The sequence below is a fragment of the Takifugu flavidus genome, chromosome 3 (assembly GCF_003711565.1).
Source record: "Takifugu flavidus isolate HTHZ2018 chromosome 3, ASM371156v2, whole genome shotgun sequence".
Classification (NCBI taxonomy): domain Eukaryota; kingdom Metazoa; phylum Chordata; class Actinopteri; order Tetraodontiformes; family Tetraodontidae; genus Takifugu; species Takifugu flavidus.
In genome coordinates this window covers 17,309,851-17,329,286 of record NC_079522.1, presented here as the reverse complement: position 1 = coordinate 17,329,286, position 19,436 = coordinate 17,309,851, and the positions used below count along the sequence as shown (strand labels likewise).

At 44.5% G+C, this 19,436-nt stretch overlaps 2 long non-coding RNA genes across 2 annotated transcripts in view; one reads left to right on the top strand and one right to left on the bottom strand.

Moving 5' to 3' along the window:
* The window catches only part of LOC130523188 (uncharacterized), a 63,820-nt gene that overhangs the window by 35,348 nt on the left and 9,036 nt on the right, over positions 1–19,436 (bottom strand). The window lies entirely within an intron of this gene.
* Positions 9,436–12,191, top strand: LOC130523189 (uncharacterized). The gene is made up of 3 exons (XR_008949822.1): positions 9,436–11,397; positions 11,529–11,593; positions 11,705–12,191. It is a non-coding gene; the product is annotated as an uncharacterized LOC130523189 (long non-coding RNA).

The following is a 19,436-nucleotide window of genomic DNA, read 5'->3' as shown; positions in this document are numbered from 1 at the left end:
ACACCGCATCTGTGATGTTTCCTTTCAGGAATATCATTTTCACCGTTAGAAATGTTTTGTTTTTCACCCTCTTGCTCTGTGGAATTAAATGTCCACAAACGACTAGTGCTGCTCTTTATGTTTTTATAAAATTCTGGCCTTAGAAGTCTTTTTTTGCTTTTTAAAAACAAGCCCCATTAATCTTACAGTTACTTCTTAAAAAGGGTTTCTTCCCTTAATCTGGTGGCCACACTCCCAACCGTGGGAGTATCAGTAGGACATTTTCGAGGCCTTCCTTTGATCTTTCATTCTGGATGCTCGACTGGCAGGAAAGTCCAAGTTCTAAACCAGAGGCCAATCAATATATCAGCCACCTTCATATCTCTAAATGGCCAAACCGCTGCAGCTATTGGAATTTAAAAAAGCCTTTTTCTTGATCTCAGGTTCCGAATCAAAATGCCATCAGAACCTTCTTTGTGGGTTATTTAAGACTGAAGTAACAACAGTCAGGTCTGACCTCTCCTTCGGTGGGGCCGTCTCTTTATGGGATTTCCACCAGTAATTGAAGGATCATTTCAGCCACAGGATATGGCTGAAGACACTAATCAAGACCTCGTCAAGGGTGGTTGAGGGACAATTGCCTGTAATTCCTCTAATCCGCTGGATATTTAATTAATTAACCAGCAATTACAGACCGCCAACTGTACAGCTAGCACGTTCCAACCACGCAGACATATTCAGCCTGTTTCTGCGGCGCCACTAATTAGTATTTGAAGTATTTTTCAAATCTAAATTTATGTGATGAAGCCTGCTGTGCCTGGGATGACAGCACTTTAAATTCTACAACTTGAAAAGAAAAATGTTTTTGGAGCCTCAAACTGAGGCTAACTTTTGTGCCACAGACACACTGCAATCAAGTTTTCAAAAAAAAGAGCTGTATTTTAACTTGAGAAAAGGTCCCTGCTCTTTTCACTCAACGTATTTTTTGCTGTGATATCTGGACTAGATGGCAAAAGACTTTTGGAACCAAGGGCACCAAACTGTTTGCTGCTCATATATTCCAACAGGACTCTGACCCATTAATAGTCAGGTGTCAACTTTATTTGCATGAATGACATGAGTCTGCTTTTCTCCTCTTTCTGTCCTTCCCAACAATATTTCTCCTCCCTTACATCCAAGTCAAAGTTTCGTCCCATTAAAAGGGTGTTTTTTCCCTGCCACTGCTGCTTGTTTGAGGGTCCGTAAATAAATGTTCTGTAAATAAAGTTTGACGAAATTGAATTCCACTTAATGGGTTTGACATGAGGGCCCAAAAACATTGAGAGACCCAAACGCAGTCAAGATGGCCGACCATGGCGCCACCATACATCCAAGTCCCAACTGACCATTCCTGTGTGTCATGTGATGTGTCTTTTATGTCTGTACTCACAATCACATTCAGTTCAGAGAGCAAGAGAAGACTGTTCTTTCAATTACCCTGGAACGAGTGTGTTTCGGCCTCTAAGATGAATTCATCTTAGATGAGAGAAACATCTGGGTGTTTGGTTTAGCAATAGGACTTTATAGAAAATTAGAAAATTAAAATGGAATGAATATTGTTGAATACTGTCGACCTCCGACCCTGCTGACCCACTCTACTCTTATACCAGCAGCTTGTATTATTAATGTATCTCTTTGATCTCTGCCTCTCCTCTCCTCTCCTCTCCTCTCCTCTCTCTCCTCTCCTCTCCTCTCCTCTCCTCTCCTCTCCTCTCCTCAGTCTTTACCCAGCCGGCCATCAGCAGGAGGGTCCCCCTAAATGAGCCTGGTCCTGCTCAAGGTTTCTTCCTGTTAAAGGGGAGTTTTTCCTTCCCACTGTTGCTTGTTGGGGGTCAGGCCCTGGGATTCTGGAAAGCACCTAGAAACAATCTTGATTGTAACAGACCCTATATAAATAAAGATTGATTTAATTGTCGTCTCTCAAATGGTTTTCAGTTGGTCCAAATGTCTTTTCTTAAAGTGAAGACAAACTGAGTAAAAGTTTGTTTCTGATAGTTGCCTCAAATAGGCCTCATTGAGCTTGATGACCCCCCCCACACACACACACACACACACACTCACATGAACACACGCCCTGTGTGTGAGACGCTTATTAGAGCTTAGACCACTTTCCCAGTCATTACCAGCCTTGCTCTAATTAGGACTCATTTAAAGTGCTCATCAATTAGTCTTTACCATCATTGTCCGCCTGATGGAGCAGAACCAGTTAACAATTTACTGATCCAGACACGGTTTGGGCCCCAACTTAGAAAATGATTAATGCCGATAATACTTAATAGCAATTATTAATCAGTTACAATTATTAATCAGTTAAATCAGTTTCTCCGCTTGTCTTCTGCCACTGGGAAATTACAGTTAATGCAAGGTTTCACTCAAAGATGTCGACCACAAACCGTCCCAACAGAAGAATATCCATCAAATTAACTGATAAAAAAGAGCACATTTCTAGAAAGGTCTTAAACTGGTTTTAAAATGATAGATGACAGCTATATTTACTCTGTATAGAATTAGTAGGTCGATGCAATAATAAGAATACACAGTATCTTAGTCATTGTTATAAAAAAAAAACAGGAAGTAGACATGGACTAATAAAACTGTTCTATTACGCTTTAGAAAATGGAGGCTACATCTTTAGATATTAGGTCTGGCTAAAGCGGACTACACTTATTGTTCCATTGATGTGGATAATTTATGGAACTAGACTTTTGGTCTATAAAGCAATCAACATTACTAAAGTCGCAAAGTGGCGATTTGCACTGGTTTGCTTTGTTGTGGTGTTGTGTCTTTTATTGTTTCTTTTATGTCACATCACGACAATCCATGAAGAAGTTAGCCAGCAAGGTAGCAGCCACAGCGAAATCAACCACAGCGGTTTATACCTCAGGGAGGTCGTGGTCCAAGAATCGGCACGATGCCCATAGTTCCAAAAATAACTTGCCATGGTTCGATAGGTTCCTACCGTTGCTACAAAACACAGGAGAACTGTCAGTGAGTGTGCAAAAACGGAACGCTGTCATGGAAGAGCTAAGTATGAAAAATCAATTCAGACGAACTTTGCATCTTTTTGCTTCTATTTAAAATAATTGAAAATACAAAAACAACAACAATACTACAAGAACTACTACTACTAATAATAATTATTATTATCATTATTATGCCACTCCTTCACTTTGATTTTCTCTTCCAGTAATTATTACTATTATTATTATTATTATTATTATTATTATTATTATTATTATTATTATTATTAAGGTGCAAATTAAGTGCTTGTCTTCAGTCTGCAAGTGGACCCACAAGCGAGCTGACTCGAGAAAAGTCTGGGTACGTCCGGACTTCTCTGGGCCAGTTTGAGCCCAGCCATGGTGTCCAGATGCCTTCTATGGAGCTGACATATCGCAGGATTTCAATTTCCTAGCAAGGTGCTTATTTTTAACATTCCATCCATCCGTTTTCTGTTAACTGCCTGCAGTTTATTTTGAATTTTTATCACTAGGGCTGCTGGAGTCGATCCCAGTAGTCAGCGGGTGAGAGCTTGGAATACTCCCTGGAGAGGTGGCCAGTCTGCCACAGGGCGCTCTCACACCCAGGGAGAATTTAGGGTGTCTAATCAGCCTAACCTGGCAAATGTAAACCAGAAGAAGGCCCGCAATTGTCCAGAAAGTCGGCCCACGCTGGAACCACACCTGGAACTTTCTTGCTAACCTCTATGTTAAGTTTCCTTTGACCGAATCTGCAGCTGATTGTGTGCTGCAAATTGTCCAGAATTTCTAATAAACTTTCTTGCACATCATTTCCAATATATGGCAAGAACACACCGTTTGTACATCCTCAGTGAGAGGGAACAGTTGTTGCCCTGGTAATGCAGATGTAGTGTAAAGAAATTTAGAATATATTTTAAGGAAATGCTTTAAATAAATGAGGAAATTAAGCTTCATCAGGCAGGGTCACAGGAAGTGCACCAGTTCAGACTAACCTATGTTGTGTGTTCCCTCCCCCCTCCTGAGAGCTCTAATCTGTCTGTCAGCATGTTGCCAGTAGCTCCCTGTGGGCGGCTGTCTGTTTGAGGCTGTTTTAATTAATTTCCAATCAGAGCAAAGTAAATTCATTAGGCTCTCACTGCTTTGTTTGAAGACACGCGCACACACTGGTAGACTAATGAGCATTTATATGAACTTATTAACATCACACATGCTAAAAATACCAGGGTGTGGTTGTAAATAATGACTGTTTAAAGGAAGGAGAAAAAACCCTAGCGTGCAGTCTTACACAGACCATTAATGTGACACTATTGGTTTCTATTATTAGCTTTAATTCAAGGAAAAACAATGCAAAACTAAAGGACTCACCATTTCTTTCACCTGGTTTACACTACATGGCCCCCCTATTCTCTAAGCCTGGGCTTCTTATTATACATAAAAGACAAAAGGATATAAAAACCTGGAAAAGGGATGCTTTTACTTTGTGTCTTCTGCCATTTGAGCAGGCTGCAGCAGTCCCACGCTTTCATCTTTAACATATCGGGATCATATGAAATTAAAATTTATACTGTCGAATTAGGGAAATGGTTCAAAGGTACGACCAGAGGCAACAACGCCTGTGGGAAGACTAGAGTATTTAAGGCAGAAACCTGGAGGAATAACTTTGCTTTTAAAAAAAAAATAAAAAAGATTTCAGGTTTGATGAGGCTCTAAAGAGGATTTACCCTCGATGTGACGGGTGCAATTTGGACCCAAAAATCAGAACTCTGGAAAGCTGGGACCGTTGGTAATGACCTTTATTAGTGCACGGGCAAACAGGAACTCAGGCAGACAAGGAAACACAGGAAATAGTCCGTTCTTCAGGCTCAGAGCCCACACAAAGTCTATGGGTTTCAGTTTCGGGGATTGGGTTGAGCAGAGCCAGAATGCGGAACCAAGGGGGAGGACGTGAAGCCTCAGAACTGTACAGTTCCGTTTACAGCGGGCAGGAGTGACAGAAAGGGGCTTACAGGAGATGAGGCCGATGATACAGTAGAGCAGACAGGGGATGAGCAGCAGCGAATTTGGGGCCAGTCGGAGCGGTCAGGACCAGGTGAGCAGACAGGAACCAGAAACGCTGAGACAGAAGTCGTGGTCAGGGACGGAAGGCTGGCGAGTTTACTGGGAGACAGGCGGTGCAGGCAGGTCAGGGGCAAACAGGTTCAGCAACGGGAGGTCAGGCAGGTAAGAAGTGCTGGAGAGTCTTGCATGGAAGCGAAGAGTGAGAGTGCAGGGGAGGCTTATAAGCCGGGCTGGTTGGGAATAAGCTGCAGGTGAGCTTGCAGGTGAGTGGAGTTGAGCTGACGGGGTGGGAGTGGCTGGCAGGTAGTGTGGAGCAGAGGCAGGGAGACTGGAAAATTACTGAGGCAGAGGGACAGGAAGGAACTGGGGAAATGGGGCTGTGACGCTCAAAGCTCTTTGGAGTTGTGGGGCCCAGCAAAATGCCCCCACTTGGCAAACATTAAAGGTCTCCCAGTGGTCATGTATTCACTGCAGGGTAGGGCCCCTCAAAGTCATCACAATTTTTGGTCGCTGTGTAATCATTTATAGGTTGGACAGTAGTGCCACTTGGGTGTACCACCAGAGGTAAAAACCATAAAGAAAACAAGGAAGGGGGTAAACATGAAAAGAGCTAAGTAATGTTCTGAGAGAATATGATTTCCTACAGCTCCTTGAGGTGTACAGTGATGGAGTTTTAGCCACCTGACATTTTTTTTGTTCCTATCTATTGGAGTGAATGCTATAACTGTTAGGGTAATGCTCCTCTTCTGCTGGGTTCTGCATCACATCCTGCTAGGTTTAGCCAGTAGGTGCCAAATAATCCTCAAGCCCATCCCAGTAGGGGCCCAGTTAGGTGCAAAAGTTCTTGTAATTGGCCATTCGGAAACATTCCTGCAGTGGAAGCATGGATCAACGGCCTCGGCTCTGCTGAGTTACCCCGATTTTCCTGCAGTGGAAACGTGCCTATTGCCCTTTTATGCTATTAGAATGGATTTTGTAGTCAATATGTAGCAAATATAAGGAAACACACACACACACACACACACACACACACACACACGGTATATTTAGCTCAGTGAATCTCTTGTCCTCGTCCACAGAACTATCAAGGGTAAGAGATGAGAAAATTGAGGAAGCGAGTCTGGAAGAGAAAGAAGAGGAGGAAGAGAGTCTTAGAAGGCTAAAAGGATTAGTCCTCTCAGCTCTCCTGGATCACAATGTTTTCCCGGGATATGTTTGCACTGGATGTGTGTGTGTGTGTGTGTGTGTGTGTGTGTGTGTGTGTGATGTTTGCTCTGATATTGATGCTGCTTTATTCTGATCCTATTACATGGCAATAAACATCAGCTACCAACATGGGGATTACTCAGTTGTTTTTTTCCTGGACTATATGTGATATATCTGGTGGTATATAACGGCTGGATGCTAACGCAGGGAGAAACTCTATTAGTCTCAAATACAAGTGAAGAAGCAGATGTAAAGAAGAAACAGATCATTGAATTGACTAGAATTCCACAATAAGTCCGGCTACGGAGATGCTTTGTGATAAGGAAGGACAAAGAATTCATGGATATGATCTTCTGTACTGGTTGAAGCTGGATGTCAATATGTGTCGCGACTCTGAGCCATAGCTGTGGCACGTGCGTCGCAGCGAGCGTCCATACTCATGCTCTGCTCTCCAACATTCACGCACTCGATTATAATTTTTTGGATATCTTGCAGTGTTTAAACTGCTTTAATGTCAGAATCAGAATCAGAAGAAGGTTTATTGCCATTGTACATGTAATACACAGTATGTAGATGCGCTGGCCTGATTTGATCTTGTTCCGCCCTCCCTTGGTTCATAATGACGTAGCAGACAGGAGGACCACTTCAACTAGGTCTGGGGTGACTGCTCTCCTGTCCTGTCTCTACTTTTATCCTTTTTTTCATCCTGTGTAAGACCTCAGGATGGGCCTTTGGCCTTGATGGGAGTCACTGAGCCGACTAAAAGTCCTCCTGTTCTGTGTTACTGCATCAATCAGCTGGTGTTTTCCACTTCCACTATGTTTCCAGTTCTCATTCCCCAATGATTTTCATTGTTCTTAGTATGAGGTAATTGCCTCCAATCAGCTGGGTGTGAGGTGGCCAAAAAACACTGATATTGAAAATTAGAAACAGCGGGATTTTTTTTGTATTTTTTCAATTGTATTGCATACTGTCTCTCTTATAATCCTTTGTTCCTTAATTAAATAAATATCCTTTCTTTCTTTCTTTCTTTCTTTCTGCTGGTGGTGGAAGGAGTGTGAGCGGGAGAGAGAACGAATGAGATACTGAGCAAAAACGCGTTTCCTATTTCTGTCTTTTTCTGTGTGGGTGTGAATTGTAGTGAATATAGTTTGTTTTATTGTGTGTTTCGTAGTTTTCTTTTATTTTTCACGAGTGCTTGTGTGAGTTTGCGGGGCGGCCGACCGCGTGCGGCCGTCATGGCGGCGAACGCGGATCACCGGGGGGGGGGGGTCGTCCAGGTGACTCCGCTGACGCAGCCGGCCGCGCGGATTACTTTGTCTAACGTACCGCCGTGCGTCAGCGATGAGTTCCTGGCTAGAGAACTGTCCCGACATGGGAAACTGGTGTCCCCCATCAGAAAATTGTTATCAGGGTGGAAATCACCGTTGTTGAGACACGTGCACCTGTCTGGTGCACATGTTTTTGAACAACAGGGCGGAGGAGTTCAATTATCGCTTTGTCGTCCGCGTGGACGACTTCGATTACATTCTTTTTGCAACATTTTCTGCCCTTAAATGTTTCAACTGCGGCGAGGAGGGACATCTAGCCAGGGTTTGTCCGAGCCGCCCGGTCCCGGACGCGCCGGTGGCGGAGTCCGCCGCGCCCGACCCCGCGGCCCCTTCCGGCGGCGAGGCGTCGGTGGTGCGGTGCGCCCCCCCGCTGTACAGGACGGAGCGCAAATGGAGTCGAAGGCGGAGGGAAAAGGGAGCGAGTGTGTGCGTGTGACTGGGGTGAGTGGAGAGGCGGGGGAGGTAAGGGATTTAACTGGGGTGGAAATTGAAGTGTTGTGCGGGCTGGGTGAACTGGGGAAGACTGGTGAGGGAATGGGTGAGATAGGTGAGCTGGGTGAGGCAGGAGACACGAGAGACCTGGGTCAAACAGGTGAACAGGGTATAGCGGTAGGTGAAGTGGGGCAGGTGAGCGTGGGGTGCCAGGGATAGTGGCTGGCGAGCTGGGTGAGGGAGGAATGAGCAGCAGGGTGAGGTGGGTGATGGAGGTGCAGGTACAAATGAGGGCAGGAAGGAGGGGGGGGTCTGAATGGTGGCCTGCTCCTGCAAAGCGGTGCAGAAAACAGAAAAATATCAGGAAGGACAATGAAGAAAAAAAGGCAGGACGGCTCGAGGATGCAGTCGCTGCCACAGTGACCAGGAGTACACGTCTGATGGCAGTGAACTGTCAAACACGGTGGTGGACAGTGACTTGTACCCCCCAAGTACGATCAAGACTTTTCTTACTCAGACCAAAGGCATGAGGGGCCCTGATTTGGGGATATACTTCCCCAACAAGCTCCTGTTCATCCAATCAGCCGGTCATTGACGGACATATGTGTGCCGGACCAGTGCCCGTTTCTGTTTCCGGGCGAAAGACTATAGTTTTCGTGTCCTTTCTTTGAATGTTGCTTTCTACTCATTTGCACATTGAACAACTCCTTGTGGATTAACTGTTTTTTGTTGATTCTATTTATTTTTTTTGTCTGTACTGTGTTTTCAACAGGGTGTGTAATTTGTAAATAAAGTATTTTTGTAAAAATAAAAAAATCTTTCTTTCTTTCTTTTCTTTCTTTCTTTCTTCTTTCTTTCTTTCTTTCTTTCTTTCTTTCCTTGCCTATCCGCTCCACACATCCTTCCTATTGCCTTTTTCCCCCTCTCAGAAAATCTGACATGCAAATAGGCCTTATTAAATCCTATTAGGCCGTCTTTCACAAGCCAGCAAAAAGATTGGTGGTAGAAGGGGGGGGTGTTGAGAGAGGGAGATTTGTGACTTGACTGAAAGAGGAAAAGAACAAGATAAACAGGAGAAAAGAGGGCGGGGAGGCAAGAAGGAAGTGTGATGTGTGATTCTGCAGAATGCCCCAGGATCATGAATCTAAGCTGGTGTGTAGTAAATCAGGACAGATAAAAACAGTCCTCCAGACTATGATTGCTACGAATCTGCTACCTGTTATCAAATCCAACCTGGAATCAGTCGGTGAACCAAACACCAGTAGTGTGGGATGTTGGGCAAGCAACAGGAAAAGAGGAGATCTGGGCACTGGTCGCTGTATTTCTGCCCCGTATCATCCTCAGGTGTTTACTGGTTAGTTAGAGTTGCTTGACTATTTAAAGCAGGTCAAACTGGTTTAGGATCAGTGGTGCTTGAATGATCAAAGTACTACATGGTAGCCTTTTTCTAATTGAAGCAGAAACAATTTGATGCAATTGTGGTTTGTGTTATTTGTGTTTGGATTATTGTATTGATAACATGCCTTTGATTCTGTTTTTTCAGATAAATGCATATACTTATATAACCCATTCGTTAAGCAGATGATAAAAACATCGCGTGATGGAATGTGCATGAACAAAACGCATGTTTACTTTTGGTGCGTCAGCCATCACAAAGTTAGCAGGATGTATTTAACTATTCAGGATCCGAGCCTTAATTATACGCCTTCAGATAGTGACTGAATTAAACCTGTGACAGGTTAATTGCCTGCATGTGTGAGTGTGTGAGTGGAAGGTGTGTGTCCAGGTGACCTGTGCAGGGTTCGTCCCACCTCTCGTCCAGCGGCGGAGAGACCCCAGCGTCCCCTGTGACCCTGATCTGGAACTAACAGAAGACGGACGGATGGAAGTCCAGACCCTTAATTATACATTTCCAGGTAATTAATGGGAGTACACTTGTGACGGGTTAATGATTTTTGAGGGGAGGGGTGAAGTGATCACTAGGGGAAACTCTCAGTCTACCGCAGAGATGAATTAAATGAACAACGTTGTAACAGCTGTCATTTTGCCATCATCAGGCTGGTGATGACCTCGAGTTGGGATTGACTGGTGTGTGTTCTGTGAGGGACTGGTGACATGTCCAGGGTGTGTTCCTGCCTCTTGTCCATTGACTGGGACACGGCAGACATCGGGGAAACACAACATCAAGCCATATGAGAGCAAGTCGGGAGGGATCCATGTCTGAAAACAGGTTTTTCATCCCCGGACTCATCCAAAAAGCACATGGACAGAATTCCGTACATGTGTGCATGTGTGTGTGTGTGTGTGTGTGTGTTAACCCAATATTACAGATTATTACTCCTCTCCTCCTTCACTTCTCCTCTCCTCTGCCACTCCTTCGCTTTGATTTTCTCTTTCAGTAATGAGACAGAGAGACAGAGTTGCCTTTCTCCCGCCTGTCAATTATCCCTCTGTCTGTCCCTCCGTCCCACTTAATTGGCGTTGGGGGGACACAAGCGCCGTCCCAGCGGGCTCGGTCAGAACAATGCAGACCCGTATAGCTGACCGGCCCTCGGCTCAGCCAAAATTGAATTGGAAATCTTCCATCTTCTTTTTAGCATGACAAAAGGGGTGCAGGGGTTTTAGACAAAGGCTCCATTTTTAATGGAGAAAATCAATCTCTGGGAGGAAGCGGGGACATTGTCTCCCGTCAGCTGTACAGGTGTGTCTGGCCTGTGGCGCCTTAATCGGAGGTGGCAGGGGAAAGATCTGGTAGCTACATCTCTCTGTGACTAGGGACGGATTACGCCATCGGTCTGGTGTGGACATGGAAGAGTTTACAGCTCAGAACCCTGAAGATGCAATATATCAAAAGCTCTGCAGGAATTTACCCAGAAAAGAGCACAAATACACGGAAGCACAGAGAAATATAAACTAATTATATGTTAAAAAGAGAGAAACATGACAGCATTGTCAAAAAAGACCGTTTTTTGTTGCTGGGGTCGCAACATTTTAGCTAAGATGAAAGTGATGAGGAGCTATAAACATCTGTCTCCAGAACTTTACTTTGTGTTCTTATGCAAGAAATGGATCAGGACTCCTACCCATGGCAACAAAAAAGGACAGAATCTTGCATAAACTGTCCGTCTCTACGATTCCAAATGCACTAAATCGGTCAGCGAGGGACGGAAGAACGGATCGGCTTATCTTTGTGTCCAACCATGATGTTCAAGCTGTCCAAAAATACAACAAATGGACGACGATTAGAGAACGACAAGGGCAGAAAAATACAGCGATCACGCGGGGCGAAATGTCGCTTCGGCTCCTGAAACTGGCAAAAGAACCCAAGTCAAGGCAGTCAACTTTGTGAGATTACTTCTTTCTGCTGTAAGGTGGGCACAACCATAACACCTTTTATAAGAAGGGATGCACCGCTGAGTAATGTGATTTTGAATGAGGGCATAATCTCCCACAACTAACGAGCATGTATTCCCCTCCCTGTCTGTCTCCTGTTCTCCGTCAGCGTCTCTGCGTCGGCCTGTCAGTGTGGTTAAGCAGTAGTCTTTCAGGTCTGGGTGTGTTGATAAGGTGAGTGTTTATGTTTATCTGCGTGCTCCCAGCTCTGTGCATTACCATGAGAATGGTTTAAGCCCTCTGCTAATCCTCCGTGACTCTGTTGTAATAAATGTCTTCATTCAGATACTCTGCAGCACGGAGCGGCAGACACAGCAACCACAAACGTATCGCCTTCCTGAAGCGGACGCGGCGGAGCGTGTCACCTTGTGCTGACCGGAATCTGTCGCAAGTTTCCCAAAGATGCCAGAGTTTCCCAAAGATGCCAATTTGTTATCACTGATTTCATCAAGGAGAAATAGAAAGAAGAAGCAACCTTGGTGTTTGTCTCAGCAGAAACGAAGGGCGTGAACAGAGATATATATTAGGATAAAATATATACGTTATTTTCCATAAAGTTGGAATAATTCTGTTTCTGGACATATCTCTTTTGTATTCCCTTTTATACACGAGTAATCACCTTTAGGAATCACCAAGTTTTGAGAAGATAAACACTTCATTCGTCAAGTAGTCAAAATTTTAATAAATAAAAAGAAAAACGTGTCGTCAAAATGGGCAATCGTGTACAAAGATGACGAAAAATTAGATTTCAAAATAATTCTGGTTCACTTTCATTTGCACCGGGCTTAAAAAGAAGCTAAACATTGTACTGGAAAATGCGAAAAACCGGAAAATGCTCAGGACTCAATGATTTCAGATTTCTCTTTATCACTATTTCAGTGGATTCATCTGCTTCAAAATATACCAGACAGTTCACCTGTATTCTGTTACCTCTGTATGTGCTACCAGGCCCCCCTGCTATGGAACCAGCTCCCTGTCCAGGTACGGGAGGCTGACTCCATCGCTACTTTTAAGATCAAACTTAAAACCTATCTCTTTGAAAAAGCTTATTGTTACTAATTCTGTAGTTCCAGTTACTATCATAGACATAATTATCATACTTGGGGGTCGTCTAATCGTTAGGTCACATCTTAGTTATGCTGTTATATGCCAAGGCTGCCGGGGTCCAGAAACATGATCACCTGACAGGCCTCTGTCACCCCACTGGGTCATGGTTCCCTCTCCTCTCCTCCTCTCCTCTCCTCTCCTCTCCTCCTCTCCTCTCCTCTCCTCTCTCTCTCCTCTCCTCTCTCTACCCACCCCCCCATCAGCAGGAGGGTCCCCCTACATGAGCCTGGTCCTGCTCAAGGTTTCTTCCTGTTAAAGGGGAGTTTCTCCTTGCCACTGTTGCTTGTCTGGGGTCAGGCCCTGGGATTCTGGAAAGCCCCTTGAAACAATTTTGATTGTAAAAGACGCTATATAAATAAAGATTGATTTGATTTGATTTAAAATAATGATACCTTTGTGCTGAAAAATCGAAGCAGGTAGGTGATTAAAAAGTGTAGCTGAAGGACGTATTTCAAGAATGGTGTAATTTAGATTGAGTGATGATTTTAAAACCCTGCAAAATCATGAAAAGAAACCAAGATTCTTTTCGTGGCAATTAAAATGCCTTTGCTATAACAGCGCGATTGCACGAGAACATGAAGTATCTCAGGAGCACCGAAGCTCAAGGGCCGTTCAAAGTTTAAATTGTTTGTGACTTTCCTCAAACTTTAATCCAGCAGACCAAAGAGAAATATAATTGTTTTAAAGTTAAAGTCTGAGATGAGTTATGAAATCGGGCTTGTGGAATCAGACCTGTCTTACGCTTTCTCCCTTTTTCAATCAGAGCTTTGTGCTGATGTAAACAGCTAATTAAATAGCATTTAATGAAGTCATTCAGCCTGATCCAAGAGAACTGGGGGATAGGTTGAGGGTAAAGGTTGAAGGGTTTCTGTGTGTGTTGTGGGGGTGTATGGTCTAGGCCTGGGGTCCTTTGGAATGTTACAGCATGACACCCAAGGGTTTTAGCATGTCAAATTGTCCTATAATCCCACATAATCCTGTATAAATATATAACTAAATCTACTAATAATGCTATTAACACACACCATTTAATTCCCCATCCTTGTAATTTATGTCTGACACTTCTCTGATGTAACAGATCGATTGAGGCTTGATCTCCTGCAGCAGCGGTTCAAAGAAACACAGCAAGAGAAAATGTGTGTGTGTGTGTGTGTGTGTGTGTGTGTGTGTGCGTGCGTGCGTGCGTGCGCTCGCACGTGCATGCATGTAAATGGATGTGAAGCCGACAGGTGCTGCGGTCAGCAAACACTCTTTAAAATCATGTTGTCTTTGTTTAAATGATAAAGAGCAGACACACACACACTCACACACACACATGCACACACACACACACCCACACACGTATTGTAAATGACTAATGTCACCACATAAACTGCCATTTACGCAACAACAATGTAGACAGAACTTTAGATTCAATAACTTGCACGACATTTTCAAAATTGTCAAATGTTTTATGTATTACTAAAAACATATTTAGCGTTCAATATAATCTCATCAGGTGCCATTGTCTATTTAAATGTATTGTTTTAATGTGCAATTGCAATTAGCATAATTGAAAAAAATGTTATAGAAGCATCTATTGATGAGATCAACTCCACAAAATCTGAATAAAACCCACATTACTTTTAGTACGTTTATGCTAAATTTAAAACTGGATGAAATTATGCAAATCTTTGACCGTGGCGACACTCAAAAGCACAACTGAGACCGAACACATTTGAGGGTTAATATCATCTATGTTTCATTTTAAAGATCAATTGTTATGTCACCTAAAAGGCCTCTTCACTGATAGCAAAGCCTGGAGAAGATGGCATCTGAAAGCCGCAGTTAGCCTTTGCACCTTCTTGTTTGAAGAAGATGAAGGGACTCGCTGCGGGGTGGGGGCGCACCTCTCGACCATGTTTGAAGCTCAAACGGCAGCAGGAGATCAGAGGAGGCCAGATGGAGACAGGGCGACGAAAAGAGCGACGGCGTATTGCAAAGGAGGGGGCACGTAAAGAGAAAGGAAATCTAAACAGGATGACAGCGAGTGGAGCCTGAGATGGACGCCTGCGTGTTCCTGCCGTGTTCCAAAGATGGAACATGTGGGGGCAGATCAGAGGAGTCGCAACCATGTGAAAATGTACATGTGCAAGCTTCACGCGTTGCTATTGCTAAACATTTATTTTGAGTCATCCTGCCCAGATGTATGACTACTCTCAAAGGGACGGACACGGACACGAGCGCAGGCAGAGTTGCAGACGCCTTCAGCACCACGGTCAGCGACGCCCCGGAACGCCGGTTGGGAACCAGTCAGGGAGGTGTTGGTCAGCAGATCACCTGAGTGCCAACCAAGCAAGGTTGGAGCAGGGTTAGACTGCCATCCTCTGAAGTAACCCTGGCTCACATTACAGGTGGTTAGACCCATTAACTGTCACGACCCAGGCAGCTAGCGCTAACTTTCCATAGAAGCTTAGTTGTCCTAGTAGATGTAGCAGGCCAGCACTGTGTCCTAGGAGAAAGGAACAAAGTCCCAGATGTTGCAGAGCTTCGTGTGTAGACTGACCTGGGTGGGGTTTTGTGACACTACAGTGTGTTTGACGTCAAACTGCTTTAGACCAGGTACAAATACCACCTGGCTGTACTATCAGGAGAACTTCACTGACGCCAAACGGCTAGAAAATACAGTTCTTTGTGGGGTTGCTGGAGTCAGTTCCTGCATCGATAACCAACACTTCACAGGACGCATGTCCAGCTAATATCAATCGCATTAATGTCCATGTTTTGGATTTATAGGAGGAAACAAAGGTGCCTGAAGAAAACCCAGCAAACTGTAACTCTGGATTTCTTCAGTTATTTTAATGCAAGGAAATGAAAATCCAGTCTGTGTACGTCTCTGGACATGCAAGGATGAAGCCACACACACACACGCACACACACACGCACATCTGTCAACCTTTCGATGCTGACCATAGGGTGGCTGATCAGAGCTGCTCATAGAGCTGTGATTACAGAGCGCCACTGTAATTCTGGCCTTTCACATCTGCAGCAGGAAATGGACAGAGAAAAACTCTCCAATTACCAAAAGAAAGTACTGAACTTCAATAAAACGGAGGTTACGATAAAGCTGTTCCCACAAATTTAAAGCACTATTTGAGTCTTCAGTGAACACAGTAAAACATGAGCAGGTTAAAGCTGTCGGTCAATACATCAATATGATGTCAATACATCAATAGATGGTCAAAGTAGACAGCTTTGACACTCTCATTAACATTCCTATAAACTATAAAGAAAACTATAGACTGTTTCCAACGGGAAATCGAAACCTTCTGCCAAGATGGATGTAATGAAACAACATTGCATGCAGAATCTCCTCAGTCAAATACAGCTGCTTTGATGCCAGCGCATTAGCACAAGCACGTGCGCGGCTACAATGACCAAACGCCGCAGTGGCGTCTGCTCTGTATACGAGTCCTAACCTGTATAATAGGTGTCACATTAGCAAGACAACAAATGGAATCAGCCTTCTTTTCCCAGGCCTCCGCTCTGCTACGCAGCTGGAGGCCTCTCTTTGTTGTCTGGGGAGTTTCTAATTAATATGATAAATAAGATGGCGGTTTCGACTCCATGATGCTTTTTAATTGGAGGAAGCCTTGAATGGCACGCGGGCAGAAGCAGAGATTAGTGGGTTATTTGTGTTTTGTATGAGGAGGGGACAGATTGGGGGGGTGGGGGTGGTTATCCACACAGTGATTTCCTGTCTCATTGTGATACTCCACTCAGTGTAACACACACACACACACACTCGCATACACACAAAACGACAGCTGACAGTCTGGTTTCATGAGTTCCCATGAGCACTTCCTGACAATGAAAACTGCATTCATGGTGTTCCGTTTCCCACTTGGATTCATTCACTCAAGCCCATCTGCGAGTTGACGGGAATCTGGGACGCGGATATCAGGAAGTGTAGAGACAAACTACCCAAATCAGGGTGGTAGTGCAAGCGTCACCCCCCCCCCTTCCCCAGTATACAGATTCACTTTCTATATGTTGTTCGATACGGCATCAATATTTTGGCACTCTTAAGTTTACATGAGAACTTCCTTTCTTCCGAACGAAAGATGGAGGAGACAAAGAAAATGAGCCAATGAGAAAATGAACCCTAAGTTCTTATTTATTTGTAGTTTTTTGCAGGAACCAGATCTTCACTTCTCGCCGCTGTGATTTCCCACATTCCAAAACACACCTGTTGTCATGTCTTTGTAGCTAAAGATCCTGTTGTCCTAACACTTTTTGCTCTTTGTTTTTGTGGAAAACACTGCATTTTTCAGTGTTGGATGATGTGCACGATCCACATGTGAATCCTAAGAAAAAGGATTTTTCTGCCCCCCCCCTTTGTATTCATTTACAGGTATCGCTGCCTTCGGAGCTGCGTGATGACCTCCGACCCCAAAGACCCACTCGGCCAGTGGCTTGCATAAATAGTGTATTTTTGTATGTGTTTCTGTGCTCTGTGCCTCTCCTCTCCTCTCCTCTCCTCTCCTCTCCTCTCCTCTCCTCTCCTCTCTCTCTACCCAGCCCCCCATCAGCAGGAGGGTCCCCTACATGAGCCTGGTCCTGCTCAAGGTTTCTTCCTGTTAAAGGGGAGTTTTTTCTTGCCACTGATTGTAACAGACGCTATATAAATAAAGATTGATTTGATTTGATTTGATTTTGATAAAATCCCTTCCACAGTTTAATTTTGAGGCCACGTGTAGGGTCAATCTGAGCCGCTGCAGCTTCGGTCGCCCCACCGCCGGTGACTATTGTTACCTGAAACCCACACAGCATGCTAACTCACCCCAGTTAGTGCCTGTCGTAACTGGGTCTAGAACAAGCAACCATGCTGTGAGGCAGTCGTACTAACTGTACGCCACAGTGCCGAAACAAACGTAATAAATAATATACACTGCAACACCTACAGAACACAAGAAACTGTCAGTTTTGCCTCAGGCACTGATATATCACTATCTTTAACACACACACTTTTATACTTCTGTCAGTGATTTAATTCCTAACACTCATCCTTAAAACCAAGTCATATCCCTCAAACTGCACTTTGTAATCATGAGGACCAGCAGAATGTCCCCACCTTGCCAGTAGAATCTCCACCTTGGTCCTCACCATGCAGCATGTAGACAAATACACACTCTCACACATGCCCAGATCCACTCATCCATGGCTAATCCTCCTCCATCTATATCGGAGCTCACAGCCCAGAGGGGTTGCCTTGCTGTTGTTCTAAGCCCGTCTAATCCTTCTCTCCATCATTCACGTCTCCTACTTATGTCAGACAAGGCGCCTCAAAATCAGTGGAGATCAACAAAAATCCGATCGGCGTTTGTGCGCACGTACGGGGAAAAAAAAGCATGACAATCCCATCGAGATTTATCTCCAGTTTCTCCCGTTTTCAGTGTCGCGTGTCAACATTCGACGACAGTAAAATCCCATCTGGCTGGACAGAACCCCGCTTTGATGCACCCTTAGAAACCGAGCGCACGCATCTCTAAAATAAATTCCTCTTTCTGGCAGCACAGAAGAGAGGAGGAGGAGGAGGGAGAAGAAGACACAAAGAACGTTGGGGAGCAGGGAGGAGAAGATAGAAGATTAGAGGAGATAGCGGAGATTAGCGCAGGAGAAGAAAAGAGGAGACAACAGGAGGGCGTAGGGAGGAAATTGGATGTGAAATCGAGTAAAAATGTTCAGCAGGGAACTTTTAGTGTGAAATTTGTTTTAAAAAAAAATAATAAAAAAGGCGGCCTGCGGGTATAGAAGTTGAAGCCTAAATTCCTGGAGGGAAGATAAAGTCAGTGAAACTGAGAGTGGAGAAAAGAGACAGAGGAAAGAGGGATGAATGAAAGGAGAGGCCGCGCAGATCCGGAGAGAAGATAGAGCAGTGGTGAGACACATGTGTGTGTGAGAGAGGAGAAACACTCTCTCACACACACACGCACAGTCAGACAGACAGTTGCCGCTTTGCTCCAGCAGCATTTAAAGCTGTAATGACAGGCCAGAGAGTGATAAGAGACTCCGAGTGAAGAGGCCACTATAGCTGCTCTCCTCTGCCTGCTAACAACTGTAATTATTCAAACTCCACACTCACCACCATTGATCTCTCCCTCTCTCTGCCTCCCTTTGTGCATGTGTGTGTGTGTGTGTGTGTGTGTGGCTGTGTGTGTGTGTGTGGCTGTGTGTGTGTGTGTGAGGGAGAGAGAGAGGGTGACAGTGGAGTGTGTCCCTCTGAAGCACAAGAGTTGTTCACACCTGCTGCTGGTCCATGTGGAGAGCAGAGACAAGGACTTAGACAAATAAGTGACAGCCCCTAAACACAAATATTGTTTTATATTTTGAATTGTGTGCGCACGCACGCATGTGTGTGTGTGCATGTGTGTGTTCCCCAACTTCTCCCACTCTCACACCTTGTATGGAGAATATGTAGCTTAGCAACAGCAGCATTATCACAGTTTAACACTGACTTAATGTCTTTTATTTTAAAAAGTGTCCTTCCTCTACATTTTTTTCCTCTCTCTCCTTTTCTCTCTCTCTCTCTCTCACACACACAAACATTTTGATGACAGTTGATCATTTTCACGTAAAGAATGATGGAGACATTTTAATACACGCCGCCCGGGTCAGCAGAGGGACAGTAATAAGATGTTGGGGGTGGATGGAATCAAAGAGAGGCAAGAGCACCTGAAGTGGCTGAACTAGCAGAAGAAAAGAAGACTTTTGTAAGGTGGAGCGGAAGGCTGCCAATTTAAGTAGAAAGAAGCGTTGTGAGACTTTCACCCTGGGGAACAGCAAAGGGAACATCAGCTGGCTGTTATTGTGTGCAAGAAAATCCTTGATTAGGCAGATAAGGAGAGCCAAGGTCCCGGGAGAGGTCCAC